Below are 15429 nucleotides of genomic sequence, written 5' to 3'. Positions count from 1 at the left end.
CAGCCGTTGTTCAGAGTTCATCATATTCATACTCTGTCAAAGGAAAAACACCAACCATTTATAATTAAAAATTAAATATAGGCTAAGAAACTCCACCTTTCTCACAACAGCTGCTTCAATATCATACTGCATACCACATTGCCAGTTAATAAGAAAGGAAACTGGCAGCTCATTTATGTAGTATTCACTTTCCACTTCTTGCATTTGGCAGGGCTTATCCTAGCCTGGCAATCAAGGCATACTACTTTAACGTTTTGCAGAAACCGGAAGAATGAAAATCAGCTTTTTTTCTTCGTCGATTAAGAGAAGTCTGGAGAAAACACTGCTAACTGAGAGAGGCAGAGCAAAGAATGGTTCAATCAGCAAAATGATTTGACCAATGTGATTCTTGTACCAGCAACCATGGGAAAAAGCATTCTTATTAAAAAGCTCTTTTTGATGTTTTCTAGTGATTTGTTCACTGATCTTAAATAGTTTCCTTGAAAATAAATGATTTCTGCAGTGGGCCACAATCTGTCCCGTTTTGAAGACTCTTAGTCAATGCAACTGTGAACCTATTGCACGTATATAAACAAACTGCAAAATTACTCCCCAACAAATGTATCTTCACCACTGTAAAAGGAAGACATGCTTTAAAGCAGTACAGTTGTACATGCACATATTATGGTTTTACTTCTCCTTACTTTTACAGTAAGTAAAGATTTCAAAAATTATCTGTGTCAAAAATACTGGCAGGTAGTATAATGACTGAATTTGACACACACTCAGAAGTTAAATCCAAAATGTTAGAAGTCCTGATGCTAATTCTTTAAAAGTATGGACTAACTGTTATATTGATGGCTGTCCTTCCATTTCTATAAACTATGAAACACACAGACTGCAATAGCGTTCAGAAAACTAAATTACAGTTTTGTGGTACTTAAGTGTTAGAGCAGGTCATGTTGAGAATAAATTATGCTTTAGGTAAAACACCAGTTCTGGTCACAGCTGGACAACCTGGCAACCAGATGTCTGATGTTAAAGAAACTCAGACGACATACTTGGCTTGGAAGGAATGAATGGAAATACAAGAAGTTGTGAGCAGTTTGTCTTTACAAAACAGAAATCTTTTTATCTTTGTACAGAAACAAGTAAACAGAAACGAACCAAACAAAATCATCATACACATCAGACAAAGTCTCTAATGTTGTAACTACAGAGGAAACAAAATTCTTGACTCCCTTTAAATTTATAAAAGGTATAGTGAAGCTACAAGGGCGACATAGGCTAACTCTGCATTGCTTGCCTAAATGGAATGAAACAGTTTGAAGCTTAGCTGAACTATTTCTTCTAACCAGAATCTTCTGGAGAGGATCTATTGAAGAGTCAGTGTACTGCTAAGTCAACAACTGCATGTGATCTTTATGCCTGGATACAGTATTCAGCAGGGGTTTTCATCCATCCACTCCTAAAAGACAGAAAAAAATGAACAGCAGCAGCAACAACAACAGAAGCAACCAAGAAATGAAGTTCTGCCCAAAGAAGGGAGGAAATAGTCTGAATCTTGAAAGTTAACATCAGGCAAAATGCATATATGAACAATCTTGGGCTCCAGTGGTTAGAGTATTAGCATAGCATATGTCCACTTTATTTCATCTGTGCATCCAAGAAAATCTCAGCTTATCTAACCTAAACAGGGCAGAGTTTTGCAGCTTCACTACGCCAACAAATTCTCTGCCTCACAAGACTTAGGAGCCTTTTTCTCCTCATCTTTACACTGGACTAGAGGGTAAGGTTTTCCTGCCTTCCTTACAGGTCTTTCTAGATCCATTAACTCTATTAACAAGTAATTACATCCAGCATTTTATTATCAACAGATAAGAAAGACCTCATTTAATGATCATTTTATGAGAAGTGATCACCAAGGAAACTTTGGTGTGCATAAGGACAGGTTTAGTGGATTCCAGTGACATTTTCAGCATCGTGATGAATCAGAGGTGACCCTTTGTGATGGAAGACATTCCTAGCTTGTACTAAATAAGGTATTGACCAAAGTTATCAAAACATTTTACATGATGAAAGTGCTGCCTTATCTGTAACTCCTTCCTGATGCCCCATCTTTTTCCCCATCTGCTCAGTAAAACAGCACAGATATTCTTTCAGCTTTCTCTGCTTAATGTGCAGGGTGTATCAGATTTCTGAAGACCAAGAATATTTAATTTTTCATATAAAAAAAAAGGTATAGGATATGACATGAAACTTTGAAGCAAAATCACCATTTTGTTTTCAAGATACTGGAATGTTTCTCACCTCACTGATAAGATTTTCTTGGTTTTGTGTATCTTCTTCATGACACTGCAATGTAAAACACAGAAAGTGAGGCTGTGGCATATTTTTTAACAGGAGACCATTCATTCCTAAGAGAAGTTCTATTTCAAATTGAAAAGAACATTAAAAAAATATTGATGATATTTTCTTTTTCTGATAATAACCATAAGGAAAAGCATACATTTTCAAAGAGAATTATTTTTTTAGAACTATTTTAAGCATCAGTGGCAAAAAGCTGTTCTCCTTAAAATCAAACTGTGTTCTTCCCCAGAGAACATCCTGAAGTTAGGATTTCATCTAGAGTTCTAACACTTTGCAATGTTAGGGACCTGTTCGTTTAAACCTCTCTATTCTTAGTCACTTGGGATGTGTGACTACTCATTTTCAAAGAAACAGTTTGTCTGCTTACATATCTATCTATGCTTGCTGTATGTTTGCTTGTTTAAATGCCCGCATTCTCAGATGACCACTTAGAACTATCTACTGAGCTCAGAGTAAGTGAAATGTAGTTGAAATGAAATGATTCCCAACTGAATCAGTTTAATCCAAAGCCATTTACACAGTTTTGACTGACACAGGGTAGCAGTCTTTCTTCTTCTTGTAATGTTTGAGCAAGGGGGGTGGAGGCAAGAGGAAGAGAAGCAAGTCAGAACCTTGTGAGCATTCTCAAAGTATGAATGTATAATAAATACAGTTTTCATCAGAGAGCTCATATTGAAAATATAACACTGCAGCCACGGGGAAAGGAAAACAAAAACAAAAGGACACAAACAAACAAAAAAACCATCTGCATAATCTCGATGTTTTTTTTCCATGAAAACTGACTGTGACTTAAAATGGCTTGAGGTTATTAACACTGTAAGTCTTTCTGAAGGAGATTTCAGTCGCAATCAGAAAGATCAGCATACTGTCAATCTGACATAAATTGCACAATTTCAGGCTATGTTGGAATAATTAAATAATCTATTATACCCAAAGTTAAGAAACAATCTACAGGGCCATCCCTCCTTATCCCCCGCCCAAAAATATCTCACCAGTTTGTCAAGTATATCAAGACCTCCAGTCTGTCAAACTGATTCATTTCCTGGATTTGTAAGTTAATGGGATATCTTCAATCAACGTTCAAGAGTGAATAATTTGTGTATGTGAAATTGTATAGGTAAATCAAAATTCATCTGCAATATTTATAATAATCAGAAAATACATTGTCATATCTCACCATGAAGCCAATTCTCATTTTATATAAGGCCATTATCCTGACAAAGCTTAACTATGAAATTACCTTTACACACATATGTTCATTGTCTACAGTGCTACTTATATTTGAAAAATTCAAACATAAGCTACTCAGAGAAGTCATGAGAAGAAGCTTGAATTAGATACAAGTGAATGAACATAATGAATCCCACACTGTGCCAAATTGAATATATGAATAACATACAGCTGAAGGAAGACTATAAGTCCCAAACATTATATTTTTCAATAAATCCACAGTAAGTGCAGTCAATTCAATGCAAAAACAGCTAAATGAGATGGTGTGCCAGAGCCTGTGAGATTAGAAGGGTTTAAAAATTCCTTTTGACATAAGATCCTAAGAACCTTACAATTAGATTTTACACTTCATCTGTATGATGCTTAAGATATTTACCCACAGCATTTTTGCAGTTCACCAACCCTGCTAACAAAGAAAGAAACCCAAAGGCATTATGATATACATTAGAGGGATGGATAGAAAAATATGGATCTAATTATATTTTTTCCCCCACAAAAACTTTAAACTTCACTACTTCAGACACATACTATCCAACTGTGATTTAAAAAAACAGACCAAACTCATTTCCATTCAACTTCTTGTATCATGAAAGTTATGTAATTCATATGAAGTATGATTTGAGTTTTCCAATTCAAGGTCTTGTAAAGTAAAATATCATTATAACAGTGCTGAAGCATCAGTTGCACTAGTAAATTAAACATGCTTATACACATATCATTTATTTGTAATAATAAATGGAACATCTATCTGTCAATTCCTTTATGAAATTTTCTAAAAGACAAGGAACTTTCATTATAAAGCTTAATAAAAACTTGAAAACTACCTTAATAATTGATTGGAGCAATACACTGTTTGACACAGATTGCTACAAGCACTTCACAGTAGTGATAAATTATTGCAAACTTAAAAAACATTGACAGAAATCATGCTTACGTGGAATATTTTACTGTAGTCTTCAGAACTTAGAAAGGAAAAACTGTTTTTTATATGCTTAGCATCCTGATTTCCTATTTTAAAGTTTTAACATAGGGGAAGGCAAACTTAGAATGAACTCAGCATATGTAAGGAAATATTATACTGAATGAACTTGAACACAAAAAAAAATGTTGACAGGAAGTGGAGTGTTGTGGTTTCAGCTGAGGCAGAGTTATTAGCGCACTGATGTTTTTGCTGTGGCTGAGTGATGGGAGTGCACCTGGGACCGGGCTGAGCTTGGCCACTCTACAGGGAAAGGCCACTGCCATATTGGCATGGAGAAGGGGTCAGGGCAGAGCCAGGACAGCCGGCCTGAAGTAGGCACAGGGTTGTTCCATGCCATGCGACATCACGTGGAGGGCCATCGAACTGTGAAGGGGCACGCTGGTGCTTGGGGGTCGGCTGGATGGTGGTCAGCGCTGCAAAGACACAGATATCATCGCATTTTTGTTTCTGTTTCCCTTTTCTTGTCTTCGCAAATAGTTTGTATCTCAGCCCACGAGATCTGTTTTGTTTCCAGTTCTCTCCCTCATCCCACTGGGAGGGCAGCGAGTGAAGGGCTGCATGGTGTGAAGCTGCCACCAGATTGAACCACAAGGTGTTTGCAAAATCCAAACTGGAAACGGCAAATATTAAAGTACTGCTTCTTACTCCCACCTTAAGTCTTCTCCACACCACTGAGGAAGTGAAGAGAACACAACAAGGTCACAGATAAGAATATATGTTACACATTTTCACACATTATGTTTTTTTTAAAAAAAAAAAAACGTGACCTGACTTTACAAGCTGACTATTAGGGAATCATCAGCTGTGTAAACACTAACCTTAACCTCCTGCTTGGACCTCCCCACAACAGCTGTCTCTTGTCTTCTTATTACCTGTTTAGTTCTGCTCATTGATTTTTCTAAATACAAAGATAATGTTTTAACAGCAGGTTTTATATTCCATATTTACTATTTCAGGCTTGAGCAAAACTTTCAGTTCTTCTCATTGCCTGTCCTGGGTTCAGCTAGGACAGAGTTGGCACTACGAAGGAAAAAGTCAACCTTGCCTGAGAAACAAGGACATTGCCTGAGAACTTATATTGTTATTTTCTGCTGTGTTGCAGTTAGCTGTGAAACCCATCAATAGCAAAAATCTGGAAAAAAGTAGATGAAAAAGAATGAAAAAGTTGATGTGTAACAGAAGTTACACATGTGAATTATCAGAGTCAATAATGCTTCAAAATCAATAAGAGAAAAATGTTGCTTTTTTAGAGTGCCATATTAAAACAACGTTTTGATGAAAACTGCTGCCTGCATCCAATTTAGGAAGACATCTGCTCATATTTGCTTAAAATAAAAGGGTGGTTGACTTAATTAATTATTTACAGACATGCAATATGGCAACAGTATCATTATGAACTCTCTTCTAAGATCTCCTCTGGCTACTCATGGCAGGGTGTCAGTTTGCGTATTTTTGTGCTAGGTGCACGGAATTATAGATCTGTTCTCTGAAATGAGATTCTTCTATTCTGTTTGCAAAATGGTAACCAAGCCAATGAAAAGAACCACATAATCACTCTATCAATTGGAAAAAAAACAACACTCTTATTTCATAATAAAATAATTCTTATCTTGAACAGTTTTGAACCAAAATTTTTGAATTTGACCTGCACAGATCCAGCACAAAAAGTTTCCTAATATCACAAACCTTTAGTAAGTATTCTTGAATACTTGAATTCTTGATAGTAAAAGTTTGTTGTTCACTTTTAAAAGGAATCTTTTCAACATAAGGATATGTTTTCATTTTTCATGAATTTTCCTAATTCTGCAGCAACATTTTATGTTCTTAACTGATAATCAGACCAGCACCAGGGACTTCCTGAATTCAGAGGGGCAAACCATTTGCCAGGAAGGATACAGAAATATTAGGACCCCTGGAGAGTAATAAATACAACCTTCAGGCCCTTTCAGCTACTGAAGCATTAAGACCTCAGGTCTGGGAAGTTTAAAAAGGATTTTCAACCTCATACCACCACTTTATTCCAGAGAATAAGGTCAGAGAAAATAGGCTTAATGAAAACATCCCACACTTGCATGACCTCACCAAGCAGTTATCAATAGCTCACAATAAGAATAGAAGAGAAAATCAAGTATGAATTCCCCAAAGCTCTGCTCCCAATCACGTACTATTTCAGTCACTAATGACCTAGATAATGGACTAGGGTATAATTAGTACACTGGAAGCGGACACCATGCTACAACCAGTAGCATGTGCTGGAGGGCACCTTCAGAACACGAAATGATCTTAGCAAACTGGATAAACAGACAAACAGAGGAGAAAGGAGAGAATGAAAGAGATAAATTCTCTTGTCCTTGTTAAATCACATGCAACAAAAATATATGTATTCAAAAACATTCATAAATTCTTCTAGTCGTTTAGTATAAAGAACATCTATTGTGAAACATTTATGCTGGAAACAACTCCGTAGTGCATTACAGTATTAAAGAGGAAAAAAAGGGAGGAAAAAAAGATACTCCATTTGATTCCAGAATAAAATATATTAAAACTTATCCCTAGAAAATAAAGGCTGTTATTATTCCATCCTCATTTTTAAAAACAAAGCAAGCAAAACAAACAAAAAAAAAAAAAAACAAAAACACCCCAAAAATATATTTTAGCCATATAGATTTTAATAAGCTTAATTCAGTCTTAAACCAGTTCTTTCCCATTCAGTGACAGGTTAAGTCAACTACTTGTGAATGTAAGATCTATCTGAGAAGCAGTATTCTTGGTGATAGTAAAAGACCTTTATCAAAAACAGAGCACAAACTTTCATGCTTTTTCCCACCCTCCCCCCCCCCCCACAGTGGAGTAGTTTTGTGCACGTTAATAACCTAGTTTAATATCAATATCTCATCTCTAATTTCTGGAGCAAATCTCAACTTATTTGTTATCACATTGGAAATAAGCATTCCTTACAACTCATAAAAGAAAAAAATAAGAAAAAATTAAAAATGAAATAGAAGAAAAAAATGCTAAGAAACCTCATCTTTTTCTTAAGCCTAGAAGCCAGAGTTCTTTAAAATGCACCTGTTTGTAATTGGTTTAATAAACACTGCGGTTTTACAAATTACCTTTGTGTGTTCAGCTGTGGTGATAAATTGTTGTTCTATCTTAACACAGACCTCATTCATCTAATTTATTCTAAATGTCACTTGTTTTCTGACCCAAGCGGTATGCTTATTTCTCTTTGGTTTAAGTCTTCTGGGAACTATAGTATTTCCAAAACAGATCTAAACTCATGTGGAAAATATTTCAGGGATACTATCAAGTCAATGTTTAATTGGTTAATCTGAGCAGGTTCTGGTTGACATTGTGTTCTTTGTGCTGAGGTCTTTTGTCTGCAGAGAGACAAGGACAAGAAAGCTAGTACTTGTGTGTGTGTAGCATCCAGAATGAACTACTTTCTCCACATTTATTACACTGATGTTATATACTCGTAGAGAAACTGCAACTGTGCTTTCCCTTTGGGAATAAAAAGCACTCAACTTTGACAAGTCTATGGTCAGTTTGAATAACATATGAGTAAACGGGCATTTTTCAGAGTTAAGAGAGGGCTTTAACACTTTCAAGGGAGTGAGGGTTGAGAAACTGCAGTGGAATATCTCAATACAGGAAGAAGCAGCTGCTTAGCTGTTATTACAGACTCCAAGGACTGAGCTTTGATGTTTATGTGTAGTGCTAATGCTAGGAAGCTCCTTACTCTGTTGCTCTGGAAAAGTAATTTCCTGTGAAATCTTTATAAAGGAATCTTTCCTGATCTATTTCAATGGAGAAATATTCCACTCCTATTATTTACTACTTAAAAATTAATGATATATGGTTTTGAACTGACAGCTGCAGTATTTCCACTGGTATTCAAAGAAACTTTCCAAACATAGGTAGACCAGAGACTTACTAGCTTCACTGTAAGTGAAGCTCCATTCACTAGCTCCATTGTTTGGTATATTCCAGTAGAAAGGCAGAAAGAATTCAGAAGTCTTAACAAAACAATTTGTGACTTGAGTTCATCTCCCCACCTTATAAAGATGTGTTCCCATTTAGCAGGGCTGATGGTGTCACTTTGCAGGTAGACTGTAGGTTGGACTCAGTTTATTAAGCTGGAGTATAGCTGCTGCAGCCCTCAACAGTTCCAGACTTTTGGCTCAACAAGAGGTAGTGTAATCAGTCTTCTCCTTACAAATTTCTGTCTGAAAAAAGCATTGTATCTGTGAAGAGAGAGGAAGAAGGGACAGAGAGAATTGTTTAGGAATAATAAATTAAATTGTATTTGTAGCTAGTGCACAGCCATACAATTCTATAGCACTCCTGTGATATTCTAAACTTAAAGACCTTCTTGATCTACTTTCACTGAGGAACCGGACTCTTTTAAATGTGTGCTTCTCTGTATCACTGTGCTCCTAGGATGACCATCACCCAGAGGCAGTAGAAAAATCTGAGTGTATCTGACAGTGGCAGGCACAGATGTATGGAATAGGATGTTAACTACTTACTAGGTTGATGTAAGCGCTTTCCCAGGGTTTGGAGAGGCTTTGAAGTCTCAGAGATACACTGCAGTCTCTAATAGTATCTCTACTCCCTTTGCGCTCTTGGCAATTGTACCTCAGCAGCATTTCTAGCCAACACTTCTGTTCACCATTATTTGTATACTCACATACATGGCAGTGTATCAGAGAAAAGTCTTGAACCTGTTCAGACTGTTTGGATGAGGTTAAGCTATTTGCTGATGAATAAGCTTTTGTAACTGGCTCTTCTTAAACAAATAAAATGAATACATCCAGCTTTTACATGAGGCTGGATATAATGTGTCCTGTGGCCCTGAACTCTCATTTACATTTTCACTTGACAACACAGTCTTTGTCTTTAAGCTGTTCTATTTATTTGTATTTTGAAATTTCTACTGGGAGAAAAAAAAAAAAAAGTAATCTATGTTTTGAAGAAGTTGAATGGCCTGTATGTTTTCAGTGTAAGCTCAAGTCTTGCCTCTTTGTTTCCCCAGCACTTATTCCTGAGATGTGCAAATCATGGAACCATTACAGTGGCCCCAGAGGACATGGGAGTTTTGGGAGCTGAGGTGGAGCCTGTGCCTTCGCGTGAGCTCTGCTCAGCCAGTGTGGTGCATGATGCTGCCTGGTCACTACCTGCACCTTGCAGACGTCACCGTCACCACTGCCACTGTGCTCAGCCCTAGCACAGGTAACAGTCCTGAATCTGGGAATTTCACTTAATTTGCTGCCAAACCAACTTCTGGACACCAATTCAATCAGGAACATTTACAGGCACACTTACATGAACGGCTACTCTCCCTTCTCCCCACTCTGAAGTCTTCCTGCTTACGCAGGTTGCAGGGTCCCCCCGCAGCCACAGTCCCAAAGGCTGTAAGGACCCTTTGGCTTGTTGTGTCCTCTCTAGATTGCATCTTCAGCCCCAGCAGCTGCTGATGTATTTCTTACTTGTGCCTGAGCAGGGACTGCCTGTGCTACTGCAGCTGGCACAGTTTGGACTTGGGAGAGTTTTCTTTCCAGTGATGACAAGCACCCCATGTGCAAGAGCCCCCCGCATGAATCCTAAAGCTGGCTGAAAACCAAGAGGTGGGCAATTTACTTGAAAACTGAAAATAGCTTTCACAAATGTTGTCAGATTTCTAAGTGCTGTTAATCATGCCACAAGTTGTTTCTTAGAAGTCTTATGTGAAAGTGGATTGGAGAGACTGCCATAACCCTGAGTTGTCTTTTGTCAGTCTATTCATCTTTCTACCTTTATTTTGACATAAAATGAGTAAAATGATTTACACGTTTTCATTGCTGTTTTCGTATTTTTTTAAGTTTGCAAGTTCAGAAAGTACAAATAGGACCAGGCACTAAAGATGCAGAAATAAATGAGGATACATCATTGCCAAGAGACTATAGGAAGGGAAATAACTACATCCTGAAAATGAAGTAGGTCATTAAATAAAGCTAAGTTTTTGCAAAAAGAAGTTTTGTATGCTATGCATGTTCTTCTCACAGAACTGTATCATAATTTAAAAAATAGTTAAATAATGCATCTCTTGATGTTAATGCCCCTCTGTTGATCTGATAACGGCTTGCAGGTGTCATTTAAGAAGTAGATGTTATTAAATCAATTGAAAAGGAAGAGGTGTGCAGACTGTGTGTGGAACAGAGATGAAGAGGGAGAAAACAAGTCACTTATGACAATTTGATCTCAATTTCTAAATATGTGTACATGATTTCATTAAGATTTATGATATAAATAGCAAGATACTGTTTCTATTATTTGGTTGGACTTTTGTGTGAAAATATCTGCTTAAACAGATGCATGATCAGTATGCCAAAATTCTCCACACTGTGATTACCTTTCTGGAAATATTTAACCAGAAATGCCTTCTACGCAAGTGTGTGCAAAGTGCATTGCAAAGACAGTCAGGTCTTTGTCACATCTTTATGAAATGTGGGTACAACAGTATTCAAATAATAGATCGGTCCTTGTAATTTTGAAAATCTGAAATAGTCCTAGACATAATAAATCATTTCAGTACAAAAAGTATAAAACACAGATGTTACCAGGATGCCTTCTCTGCCATTGTTTTGATGTGAACTATTATTTCCTAAATTTTCTATGAATCCAGACACTGATAAAAGCAAAAAGGAAATGAAAGTCATAGCTGATAGATGAGGCCACAGATCCTCAAAGGTTCTTTTTTAAGAAAGAAGCTCAACTTACAGACAAAGCTGTATGGTGACAGAAAGATTTTGGCAGAATAATTATTTTATAATCACTACTATATTTCTAAAATTTATTGTAGTGCCTGTTGGGGACTTAGTCTATTATACGACATAACATATTGATTATGAATTAAATATAGTTTCAGTGCAAATTTTCCTATTTTGATTTTAGAAGGGAAAATCAAGGGAGAGAGAGAGAAAAAAAAAAAAGGATGGCTGGTAATGACAAAATCTCCCATATTATCATTCCCAGTGATCATTAAATATAAATGTATCTCTAATGTAAAATGAAGTGCTGGGTCTTTTAAATAATAAGTTCCATCTAGGCACCAGTGCAGTTATAGTATAGATTACTATGATTTTGCAATTTTCCTAAATAATATTATAGCAATAATCATTTTGTCAGATTCCAATATCCTGTTTCACATATTTATTCTGCAAACATGCAGTTTCATGAGACTACTCAGAGAATGAGATAGCTTTCATATAGCATATCAGATTCAGCTTCCTTTACTAAAGTACATATGCCACATGAATACTGATTATTTGTATTAAGCAATTACTAAAGTATACTGCAGTACAATGCAGATCACACATTCTGCTCACACCAAAGTCCATATCAAGAGACAGAAATAACTGTTTATACCTCAGAAGTTACAAATGAAAAGAAAAAAACTTCTCAAAATTGTTAAATTAAATATAATCTATGACAATATTCAAAAAAATGGAGATTCTTCTGCTGAAGAATCATACTACTGTACATATTATGTGAGTGTGAGGAATAGGTCTATACTGCCTGAAGTCCTATTAAGAACACATTGCATTAATCAGCCCCATAGTCAAAATGCCATGCAGTGCTGTTGGAAGCTGGTTTGGGGATAAATAGAAATGAAGTCTGTGTAAATGACAGCCCCTGAAGAAATGTTCTTGACATGTTGAACGCTTTGCTTTTTAGGGAAATAAGGTGGTCAGATGTGACAATGGGGTTATTAGCTCCTCACAGGAGCAGCTAAGTTAACAGTACAAATAGATCTTTCTGAGGACATATTACAAACTTTCATGGTTTTCAGCCAGGTTGCTAATGTAAAATATATTTTGAATTTAGGAAAGCATATTAAATCATCTTTATAAGAATGCTTAAATGTTAATATTCATTGAATGTTTCATTTAAATGTCAAGGGCAGAGTAGAGCGGATAATCACATCCCTTGCCCTGCTGCAAGCCCTCTGTTGATGCAGCCGAGAATACAGTTGGCTTTCCAGGCTGCAAACACACAATGCTGACTCATGTCCAGCTTTTTTTGCCCACTGGGACCCTTAAGTCCATCTCTGTGGGACTGCTCACTCAATGAGTTCTCCCAGTCTGTACACATATTGGGCTCACATACAGGTTCACCAACCTGTAGGTCCTCAGGTCTTCCTTTCTCCATTTCTTAAAAAATGGGAATGATATTTCCCTTTTCCCTTCACTGTGGACTTCACCTGACAGCCATGACTTTTTGAATATGATGGAGGGTGTCTTGGCTATCACATTAGGCAGTCCCTTCAGGATCCTGAGAAGCATGTAGTCTGGACCTATAGACTTGCTCACATTCAGTCTCATCATGAGGTCTTGAACTTGCTCTTTGCTTACAGTGGAATGGATTTAGCTCACGCAACCCTTGCCTAGAGGTTCATGAGAGACATGGGAAGCCTGACTGCCAGTGAAGACTAAGGCAAAAACTTGACTCAACCTTCTCCATGGCTGTTGTTGCCAGTAGTACCTTCTCATTTATCTCCTTGGCCTTCCTTTTCTGACTAATATAACTATAGAAAACCCTTCTTATTTTTCACATGCCTCACCAAGTTCTGTTCCTTGTGCATCTTGGCTTTCTCATCTCTACACATCTAGCTGGCATTACTGCATTCTTCACAGGCCACATGTTGCCTGAACATTTCACTCTTATCCCTCCATTTGACCAACAGAACCTTGTTCGGCCATGCTGTTTTCCTGCCTCCTTTGCTATACTGGGGGACAGAGAGTTTTTGTGCTTACAGAAAGGTGTCCTAAAAGAGCTGCCAGTTCTGCTCCACTCCTTTGTCCCTTAGGACAGGTTCCCATGTGATCTCATTCAAAAATTCCTTGAACAGCTGTAAGTTCACTCTCCTGAAGTTCAGGGTCCGGATTCTGCTCTTTACCAGGCCCATATTCTTCGAGATCACTAACTCAACCCATGCATGGTCTCTACAGCCCATGCTGCCCCTAATCTTAAACTCTTTAATGATCTTCTCCGTGTTAGTCTGCACGAGGTCCAGTAACACTTCTCCTCTGGTTGGTTTGTCAAATACTTGAAACAGGAAGTTATCCTCTAGGAGTCTCCTGGATGGTTTGCAGCTTGCTCTGTTGTTTTCTTAGTAGCTATTCAGGTGGTTGAAATTCACCATCAGGAAGAGAGCCTGCAAGTACAATGTTTCTTGTAACTGGTTTAAGAAGGCATTATCCACAGGCCTGCAGTAGAGCCCCACCATACTATTAGTCCAGTTCTTAATTTTTACCCACAGGCTCTCAACCTGATCACGGCTGTTTTTTGGAGGCAACTCTTTGCAGTCTGTCCACTTCTTAACATAATGTCAGTTGTGTCAGTCTTTGGTCAGGTTTCACTGGAGCACATTCCATTAAACATCTTTTCTTAGGATGGCTAAAAGGCAGGAATGGTCCGGTTTGAGGACTCTGCTTGGTGGAAGTATTCCACTGCATTCTGCTTCGTACTTCGTACCGCTTGCAGCTGAGGTCAGTTACTTCATTCACATATTTTTCATGTTTTGAAGATGTAAAAATCTACTGGGATAACACAGTCTGAGTCTGCTACTAAGAACTACTGAGCAATTTTTGACTGTTCCATAAGCTGGTGAAGGATTTTTATCCTGATTAGATTCCTGAAAAAGGCTTCACTACATTAGAACTGTCAAACAGCTTTGCCTGTTAGAGATTTCCAGGCCAGTTTTGCATATGGCAAAGATTAAAATACTTCAAGCAAAATATGCTTACAGTTATTTTAACCTCAACAACATCACCTGCCACAAAATGAGTGGTTGCTATAGGCTCAAAAAAATTAAAAAGGAAATTATCAGATTTTTGTTTCATTCAACTAAGAATTTTCCTTTCAGCAGAGCAGTTATGTTTCTGTGTTTTCCACTATAACTCCCTGCACTCTCCTCCCTCCTTCCCCCACTCTACCCTAGAAAAAAACACCAGCAAACCTTCTGCAAAGAGGAGCAAATCAGTAGTTAGATTTGGTGTTTCCTATGATTTCTTTGGATACTTTGAATGTCTTGTGACAACAATCTCTGGGCAATCTGCTCTTGCTTACTGGTTTAGGAATGGGGTTGATCTGTATGACCTTGAGAGGTCCATTCAGCCTCAACTGTTCTGGGAGTTTGAACTTCAGCACATTCATCACCCAATGGAATATCTTATGTGAGAGTTAAAGAAGAGACCATGGAGCTATGGCATAGAAAAGAGCTCATGTGGAGAAAATATTCCATTAAGAATGCTATTGCTTCCATTGGGACAAACAGATCAGAGAGCTGTGACCAGTCATGTGATAAATGCAACAAATTAGATGTCGCTGGAACAGGATTACTCTAGACAACATGTGTAAATTCTATAAGTCAGACTTGTTTTTTTTAAGATGTTTCATCTATTGTCTCTCTTCTATTCTGTGGTATAAAAGGTATAAATGTGTTAAGTAATAAATGCGTTAAGGATGATAGGGGAAATAAGAGGGACTATAAGTCTATATAAGTCTATATAAAGTCTATATAAGTCTATATATAAGTCTATATAAAGTCTATAAGAGAGACGTGGGGGTGAGGCGAGTCATGATGAGGCCCACAGCATTGCGATTTTTATCTTCACGCTTCAGATTCAGAATTTCTCTTAACAAGATTCCATATACTCAATTTCTCGTTGTGATTTTTTTTTTCGATTAGTTTATGTGGAATTTGACAAAGCACTGTGATGCTCATGACTAAATAAATCGTCACTAGTGTTTGTATAAACAATTATTAAACTTTTTTTTTCAGTTCACAGTATCATAAATCAGCATATCATACCTTCACACAG

The 15429-nt window shown here is 37.3% G+C and overlaps 1 long non-coding RNA gene across 1 annotated transcript; it reads right to left on the bottom strand.

Moving 5' to 3' along the window:
* On the bottom strand, positions 775-8796 carry LOC110390292. Its single transcript, XR_002433669.1, has 3 exons — positions 8620-8796; positions 2290-2334; positions 775-1447 (listed from the first exon to the last, which is right to left on the bottom strand). It is a non-coding gene; the product is annotated as an uncharacterized LOC110390292 (long non-coding RNA).

This window comes from Numida meleagris, chromosome Z (genome assembly GCF_002078875.1).
Source record: "Numida meleagris isolate 19003 breed g44 Domestic line chromosome Z, NumMel1.0, whole genome shotgun sequence".
Lineage (NCBI taxonomy): Eukaryota > Metazoa > Chordata > Aves > Galliformes > Numididae > Numida > Numida meleagris.
This window is presented reverse-complemented; position numbering and strand designations above follow the sequence as displayed.